General features: G+C 44.5%; 1 protein-coding gene across 1 annotated transcript in view; it reads right to left on the reverse strand.

The window, feature by feature from the left end:
- LOC128693519 (patched domain-containing protein 3-like) overlaps window positions 1-10473 on the reverse strand; it is a 518850-nt gene that overhangs the window by 507166 nt on the left and 1211 nt on the right. The window lies entirely within an intron of this gene.

Raw genomic sequence — 10473 nt, forward strand, 5'->3', positions numbered from 1 at the left:
CATTAACAGTGAGACATTAACAGTGAGACATTAACAGTGAGTCATTAACAGTGAGACATTAACAGTGAGACATTAACAGTGAGACATTAACAGTGAGACATTAACAGTGAGACATTAACAGTGAGACATTAACAGTGAGTCATTAACAGTGAGTCATTAACAGTGAGTCATTAACAGTGGGACAGTAACAGTGGGACAGTAACAGTGGGACAGTAACAGTGGGACAGTAACAGTGGGACAGTAACAGTGGGACAGTAACAGTGGGACAGTAACAGTGAGACATTAACAATGAGACATTACCAATGAGACATTACCAATGAGACATTACCAATGAGACATTAACAATGAGGTATCAATAACAAGACATCAACAATGAGACATCAACACTTAGACATCAACAATGAGGAAACAATGAGACATCAAGACATCTGTAATGAGACAGACAGCAATGAGTCATCAAGACATCAACAATGGAAGTGATAATGTCAGAGGATCTCACCTTCAAAGATCACAACAATGTGTCTACCACATCTGCTAGAAAAATGACAGGATGGATAATGAAAACCTTCAAAACTAGAGATGCCAAGCCCACGATTCTCTTCAAATCGCTTGTTCTCTCTAGGCTGGAATACTGCTGTACACTAACTGCCCCCTTCAAGGCAGGCGAAATTGCTGACCTGGAGAATATACAGAGAACTTAGACGGCACACACAAGTACGATAAGGCACCTACATTACTGGGAACGGTTGAAGTCCCTTGATTCGTATTCCCTGGAACACAGGCGAGAAAGATACATGATAATATACACTTGGAAAATCCTAGAGGGATTAGCACCAAACGAAAATCACTCCTTAAGCAAAAGACTCGGCAGGAGATGCAACATTCCCCCAATGAAAAGCAGGGGCCGCCACAAGTACGTTAAGAGACAACACAATAAGTGTCTGGGGCCCAAAACTGTTCAACTGCCTCCCAGCATATATAAGGGGAATTACCAATAGATCCCTGGCTGTCTTCAAGAAAGCGCTGGACAGGCACCTGAAGTCAGTACCCGATCAGCTGAGCTGTGGTTCTTACGTCGGATTACATGCGGCCAGCAGCAACAGCCTGGTTGATCAGGCCCTGATCCACCACGAGGCCGGGGGTGTTGACCTCCGAAACCCTCTCCAGGTATAGTCCAGGTGTGAGACATGAAATGTTCTCCACGGGTCGAGGGAACACCTGGACAGCCATGATGGAGGAACAACTTGAACAAGGTGTATTAATGTTGGTAGAATTACCCACAATACTATGTTAGGTAAAAGAACACAAGTGCAACTAGTGTGACATTTTATTGTGGCAACGTTTCGCTCTCCAGGAGCTTTGTCAAGCTTGATGAAGCTCTTGGAGAGCGAAACGTTGCCACAATAAACAGTTGTTACTAGAACAACATGAACAATTGTTACTAGAACAACAACATGAACAGTTGTTACTACAATAACAACATGAACAGTTGTTACTACAACAATAACATAAACCACCACTACCATCAGTACCACTACCACCACCACTACCATCAGTACCACTACCACCACCACTACCATCAGTACCACTACCACCACCACTACCATCAGTACCACTACCACCACCACTACCATCACCACTACCATCAGTACCACTACCACCACCACTACCATCAGTACCACTACCATCACCACTACCATCAGTACCACTACCACCACCACTACCATCAGTACCACTACCACCACCACTACCATCAGTACCACTACCACCACCACTACCATCAGTACCACTACCACCACCACTACCATCACCACTACCATCAGTACCACTACCACCACCACTACCATCAGTACCACTACCACCACCACTACCATCAGTACCACTACCACCACCACTACCATCAGTACCACTACCACCACCACTACCATCAGTACCACTACCACCACCACTACCATCAGTACCACTACCACCACCACTACCATCAGTACCACTACCACCACCACTACCATCAGTACCACTACCACCACCACTACCATCAGTACCACTACCACCACCACTACCATCAGTACCACTACCACCACCACTACCATCAGTACCACTACCACCACCACTACCATCAGTACCACTACCACCACCACTACCATCAGTACCACTACCACCACCACTACCATCAGTACCACTACCACCACCACTACCATCAGTACCACTACCACCACCACTACCACCACCACTACCATCAGTACCACTACCACCACCACTACCATCAGTACCACTACCACCACCACTACCACCACCACTACCATCAGTACCACTACCACCACCACTACCATCAGTACCACTACCACCACCACTACCATCAGTACCACTACCACCACCACTACCATCAGTACCACTACCACCACCACTACCATCAGTACCACTACCACCACCACTACCATCAGTACCACTACCACCACCACTACCATCAGTACCACTACCACCACCACTACCATCAGTACCACTACCACCACCACTACCATCAGTACCACTACCACCACCACTACCATCAGTACCACTACCACCACCACTACCATCAGTACCACTACCACCACCACTACCATCAGTACCACTACCACCACCACTACCATCAGTACCACTACCACCACCACTACCACCACCACTACCATCAGTACCACTACCACCACCACTACCATCAGTACCACTACCACCACCACTACCATCAGTACCACTACCACCACCACTACCATCAGTACCACTACCACCACCACTACCATCAGTACCACTACCACCACCACTACCATCAGTACCACTACCACCACCACTACCATCAGTACCACTACCACCACCACTACCACCACCACTACCATCAGTACCACTACCACCACCACTACCATCAGTACCACTACCACCACCACTACCATCAGTACCACTACCACCACCACTACCATCAGTACCACTACCACCACCACTACCATCAGTACCACTACCACCACCACTACCATCAGTACCACTACCACCACCACTACCATCAGTACCACTACCACCACCACTACCATCAGTACCACTACCACCACCACTACCATCAGTACCACTACCACCACCACTACCACCACCACCACTACCATCAGTACCACTACCACCACCACTACCATCAGTACCACTACCACCACCACTACCATCAGTACCACTACCACCACCACTACCACCACCACTACCATCAGTACCACTACCACCACCACTACCATCAGTACCACTACCACCACCACTACCATCAGTACCACTACCACCACCACTACCATCAGTACCACTACCACCACCACTACCATCAGTACCACTACCACCACCACTACCATCAGTACCACTACCACCACCACTACCATCAGTACCACTACCACCACCACTACCATCAGTACCACTACCACCACCACTACCACCACCACCACTACCATCAGTACCACTACCACCACCACTACCATCAGTACCACTACCACCACCACTACCATCAGTACCACTACCACCACCACTACCATCAGTACCACTACCACCACCACTACCATCAGTACTACCACCACCACTACCACTACCACCACTACCATCAGTACTACTACCACCACCACTACCATCAGTACTACCACCACCACCATTACTACTACCATCAGTACTACCACCACCACTACCACCACCACTACCACTAACACCAGCACCCCACCACCACTACCATCAGTACTACTACCACCACCACTACCATCAGTACTACCACCACCACTACCATCAGTACTACCACCACCACCACTACCATCAGTACCACTACCACCACCACTACCACCACCACCACTACTATCAGTACCACTACCACCACCACTACCATCAGTACCACTACCACCACCACTACCATCAGTACCACTACCACCACCACTACCATCAGTACCACCACCACTACCACCACCACTACCATCAGTACCACTACCACCACCACTACCATCAGTACCACTACCACCACCACTACCATCAGTACCACCACCACTACCATCAGTACCACTACCACCACCACTACCATCAGTACCACCACCACTACCATCAGTACCACTACCACCACCACTACCATCAGTACCACCACCACTACCATCAGTACCACTACCACCACCACCACCACTACCATCAGTACCACCACCACTACCATCAGTACCACTACCATTACCATCATTACCACTACCACTACCATCATTACCACCACCACTACCATCATTACCACTACCACTACCATCATTACCACCACCACTACCATCAGTACCACTACCATCACTACCACCATCAGTACCACTACCATCACCATCAGTACCACTAAAACTGCCTTCATTACCACTACCACTACCATCATTACCACTACCACCACCACTACCATCAGTACCATTACCACCACTACTACCATCAGTACCACTACTACCACTACCACCACCACTACCATCAGTACCACTACCACTACCATCATTACCACTACCACTACCATCAGTACCATTACCACCACTACTACCATCAGTACCACTACCATCAGTACCACCACCACTACCATCAGTACCACTGCCACTACCATCATTACCACTATCACTACCATCATTACCACTATCACTACCATCATTACCACTACCATCATTACCACTACCACTACCATCATTACCACTACCACTACCATCAGTACCACTACCATCACTACCACCATCAGTACCACTACCATCACCATCAGTACCACTACCACTACCATCATTACCACTACCACTACCATCATTACCACTACCATCATTACCACTACCACTACCATCATTACCACTACCATCATTACCACTACCACTACCATCATTACCACTACCATCAGTACCACTACCATCACTACCACCATCAGTACCACTACCATCACCATCATTACCACTACCACTACCATCAGTACCACTACCATCACCATCAGTACCACTACCACTATCATCAGTACCACTACCACTACCATCATTACCACCACTACCATCAGTACCACTACCATCAGTACCATTACCACCACTACTACCATCAGTACCACTACTACCACTACCATCATTACCATCACCACTACCATCACTATCGAAGGGGTTCTTGAATGGAGATATCGTAGGTTGAAAGTAGACACACTTGTAGGATGGTAAATATATTGTCAGACTGAGATGAGAGATGGAGCCCGGTGCCAAGCCTGTTCACGTTCTGTAGGTCTGCCGCCGAGTGAGGACGGGACAGGGGGATCACTGCCCATGTGTATCCCTATGACGTCACACCAAGCCAAAGGCCTACGAGGGATCTCGTGTCTAAAGCACAGGGATGATACTAATATGCTATGCTATATAATACTGGGAATACAGGGATCAGCAACTATGCTGACAGCTCGGTCATGTTACGTATGTCGTCCCGACATACACTACTATACTATAGGCTGAACAGGCAGGCGGATCTGGGCTGATTCTATACAATAACAAATTCATATATAACTTAGAACTAATGGATGGTACAACATGATTTTGACATAATGGGTGTTAACGTAATCATTACAAACTATAAGAACAAATCATTATACAATATGGATGGAATTGATCGATCGATCTGTATTCATGCACTCTACGGATTCTGAGGAAGAATAATTATATACAAAGAAGTGTTTAACAGAAAGGCAGATTCGGTGCACTCAAATCTAGACTGTTAATTCTCAGAATACGGAGGGAACGTGAACACGAAAATTTCTGACAAACTGATCAGCTAATAATAAAACACACAGTTGACAAATTCATTCATCTCGGACATCTAATTATGCAGGCTGTTTACACTTAAACCCAATTCTGCGAGGGTGAGGTTTACGTATGCAGAATGGTTATCATCTCTGGGAGGATTGAATTCCTCTGCAATGGCTAACACATGCCTTGACTGAGAGATCTGAACGAGTATCTACAAAAGATACAACTACAATCACTAGTGACTGTGGAATTACTAACTCGTCTGCTAGGAGTACTCAACTCGACTATTCGATACAGTAATTCTTGGCTCATTACAAAGTCACTAATGGGTACTGGTGGCTTCACAGTAAGAATAAGCTCTTCCTGGAGCAGGAATCGAATCACACCAGAACACAAGGGATCGGTTCTTTGGGAATTTCTGACAACCTCGACAGTAAATGGAGGATCTGCAGTAACTACACTAACCTGTCGCGATAAAGCATCTGCGACTACATTTGACTTGCCAGGTAAATTTTCAAAAGTGGGATTGAACTCTTGGATAGTCAAGGTCCATCTGGCTAACCTTCCAGTAGGCTGTTTGTTCTGGAATAAAGGTAACAGTTCTTCCTTACTGGAGGAAAGAACAAACTCGGTGGAGTGGATGACTCCCCCCGGTTGAAAAAATTAACGCTATAACACGCAATATGAGCAAGGGAGAACGAATCTACTATCTCAAACTGCAAACACAGGAGAAAAGAAATGAACACGGTGAACAATGCTGATATTCAATCTGAGTCGCACACAGTGATACGAGGTATCAGCTATAAAGAAACTACACTTACAAACGTTAACATGTGAAAGTTATTCGAGAAATAACTTCTTACAATGCACTGATTACTGTCAACTAGGATGGGATCACCATCTGGAACATTAGGAACAACAACAGACACTCTAGTGAGAACACTAGCTGTAACAGAGACGTCTTTCTGCAGACAGCATGTCACATCAACAAGAGATGGCATTACTAGTTGCAAGTAATCGTTTTCTGACAAGGCATCCCCTGTGGAGAAACTATTACTCGAACTAGCAGTCATTGCAGGGATAGGCTGTGCACTCAAGGCAGTCTGAGTGTCCTCGGACACTTGAGGCAACGGAACACTATCCTGCAAGTCTGAAGGTATAGGTGGAACACTAATGGGAGTGACAGAATTACTAGTGCCTGACCGCTCGGCTACGTTAATAAGTAATTCATGGATCTATAGGAACTTAATCTGAACTTCACATTTCGCAGCACTTTAACAAATCTCAAATACAAGCTGTGAGAACAAACACATTGCTCAAGGGCTAGGTATTGTCTTTCAGTCAGTAAGGGAATGTTGGTACTGTGGACTGATTCATATTGACTTTGACTGGAATGATACACTAAGTGAACGTTCAAAAGTGACTGGGACATCTTCTCAGTGAAAATACTGAAGGGCATAAGTCAAAAAAAAAACAGAGAGAATGACACAATAAGCTTAAATGGAAGAAAATGCTTAACTATTCTGCATAAGTAATTAAAAATTGACAAGTTACACAGTAAGCAAAGAACTCACACAAGAATAATATGCAACTTAACAAACACTGAAAATCAAGAGAACTTGTACTTTGCTCAAATCTAATATGCTCAACTTTTACTTTAAATTGAATAAATGGCACAGTGAGTTGTCTTTACTTTCAATGCAACAAGGAAAATACACAATAAAATAATAAAATGGACTCAATAAACTTGTGCAAAAATTAAAACAAACACACAATTCGCTGAAATAAAAATTAAAATGACAGACAGAATAAAATACTATGCACAGAACAGAGCATAAGAAACTGCACTGTAATAAACTGTATTGCACAACACTGCATAAAATTTTCTGCAAGAAAAACTTTAATAGCAACACAATATTTGCACAAGAATTATTGCAAAATGAGTCTATGTGCAATAATAAAAATTATAACACACAAGAAAAGAAATATATCAAGGAATGAACACTTTAACTCTTAACTGCACTTAAACAACAAGCAAAAGAACAATTTACTTTAGAAGGAGAATTTAAAAATTGCACTAAGAGTGAATTTGTTCAATAAAACATGAAAAAAAATAATAGGTGCAAAAAAATACATAACAAAACAGAGGGTTGAACACTTACAGTGATGCAGAACACATCAACATACACACAATACTAGAATTTTCTTGCAATGAAACGATGTGTGAAAAATTTTGTAAATATGAGCTCTTGCTGGGTCTTTTAAAAAATGGCACTATTGTCTGTGGAAATAAGACAAATTAGACACTGGTTAAATGGAAAGAATATGAACACAAGAATGTTCAACACACAGGGAACAAAACAAAAATTACACAAATGCTGGGAAGAAAAAATAACAGACAACACTGAGTTGTGATGCAGAATATGAGGTGAAAAATTTACTGAGTTAATACACTGGAATTCTGAAGTTTAAACACAAGTTCTATAATGCTCATATGTTGCACACACAACAAGGGAAACACTAAGTACTTACTTCAAGTGTATAAAAAGATACACAACACAACAGATATAAAATAATGCACGAAAATTAACACTGAATTAAGGAGATTAAAAGAAATTAATGCAATCAGTACATGATAAACACTGAGTCTGATCAAGAGTCACTGAATGTCACTAAGAGAAAAATTCACTGGGAACACAAAAGAAATGTCTCAACACTCGCAAATGTCTCTAAAAAAAAATATTATAGCTGTAACAACTTGAAGAATGAGACTGATGGATTGTTTATATCGTCTTGCTGCTGTCCTCTGCACAGATGATCGTAGAATTGCGCTTAAATCGGCGAGAGACAACACATAGGAGGCTTTTAAAGATGGCGCGACACACTCTAGCTCTTGACCCCCTATGTGGTCCTTAAAATATGGTGCTACAACCCTTAGCAGTGCACCAAAACACTGATGAGGTAGATGAGTTGTAATGGCCGACTTTAGTTGGGTTTGTGGGTAATGGCTGAGCAAGGCGTCTGAGACCGGCAATGGTGCGACACACGTGATCGTGAGTGGCTGGGCTTATGGGTTGAACGTCGTAAGCCTCACTGAGAAAACCCACACTGCCGCAAAGATAATTCTAAGCCGACTTGCTTAAAATAAACCCACGAAATACTACAACACCACAAGGATGACAAGGAGCACTCAGAATGCTTGGGACTTGAATCACAAGCGATGAAGACTAGTCACGTGGCTTGCCTGAGTACTGGGGTAAGACACCTGGGTTAGTTGCTAGCTGGCTTATCTTAACCCTTCACACAGAATAGCTTGATAACTTCACACGATGAGCACAGCAGGGGTGGAAGCTGGCTTGGCAGACAAAATAATTGGATGGAGTAGGCTAGGCTGGACTGGGCTCGGGTGTTCTGACTCCCCCACCACAGACTGGAAGCTGGCTTATTTTGCAAACTCGGGTCAACCCCTCGGGAGTAATGCAAAAAAGCAGGAAACACTAATACAAAGAGACTGACCAGTGAATAATGTAGAAGCTGGTAGAGTAGCTGGCTTGAGGTAGCTGGATGGGTGAATCTCGGTAGTCGGTAGGCCTACTGGTCACACGAAATGGCCGTCTTGCTGGTCGACAACTTTATCTCCAGAAATCGCTGTAATCGTCAGAATTACAGGCTCACCGCTGGCACCATTTATCGAAGGGGTTCTTGAATGGAGATATCGTAGGTTGAAAGTAGACACACTTGTAGGATGGTAAATATATTGTCAGACTGAGATGAGAGATGGAGCCCGGTGCCAAGCCTGTTCACGTTCTGTAGGTCTGCCGCCGAGTGAGGACGGGACAGGGGGATCACTGCCCATGTGTATCCCTATGACGTCACACCAAGCCAAAGGCCTACGAGGGATCTCGTGTCTAAAGCACAGGGATGATACTAATATGCTATGCTATATAATACTGGGAATACAGGGATCAGCAACTATGCTGACATCACTACCACCATCAGTACCACTACCATCACCATCAGTACCACTACCACTATCATCAGTACCACTACCACTACCATCATTACCACCACCACTACCATCAGTACCACTACCATCACTACCACCATCAGTACCACTACCATCATTACCACTACCACTACCATCATTACCACCACCACTACCATCAGTACCATTACCACCACTACTACCATCAGTTCCACTACCACCACCACTACCATCAGTTCCACTACCACCACCACTACCATCATTACCACTACCACTACCATCATTACCACTACCACTACCATCATTACCACCACCACTACCATCAGTACCATTACCACCACTACTACCATCAGTACCACTACCATCAGTACCATTACCACCACTACTACCATCAGTACCACTACTACCACTACCATCATTACCACCACCACTACCATCAGTACCACCACCACCACTACCATCAGTACCACTACCACCACCACTACCATCAGTACCACTAGTACCACCACTACCACCATCAACATTGAACGGTCGTGGGTTTATAAAAACCAGCGTTAAGGTTAGAAAGTGGATGATTTACCTGACCTCGTGTGTGTGTGTTTGTGTGTGTTTATGTGTGTGTGTGTGTGTGTGTTTGTGTGTGTGTGTGGGTAGTGATTTCCGTCATCGTGTCACTAAACTCCAGCCGGTGAGAGGCAGGATTTTACTCTCATAGAGTCCATGCTGGTTCACATTAAGACT

This window comes from Cherax quadricarinatus, chromosome 57 (assembly GCF_038502225.1).
Source record: "Cherax quadricarinatus isolate ZL_2023a chromosome 57, ASM3850222v1, whole genome shotgun sequence".
NCBI lineage: Eukaryota > Metazoa > Arthropoda > Malacostraca > Decapoda > Parastacidae > Cherax > Cherax quadricarinatus.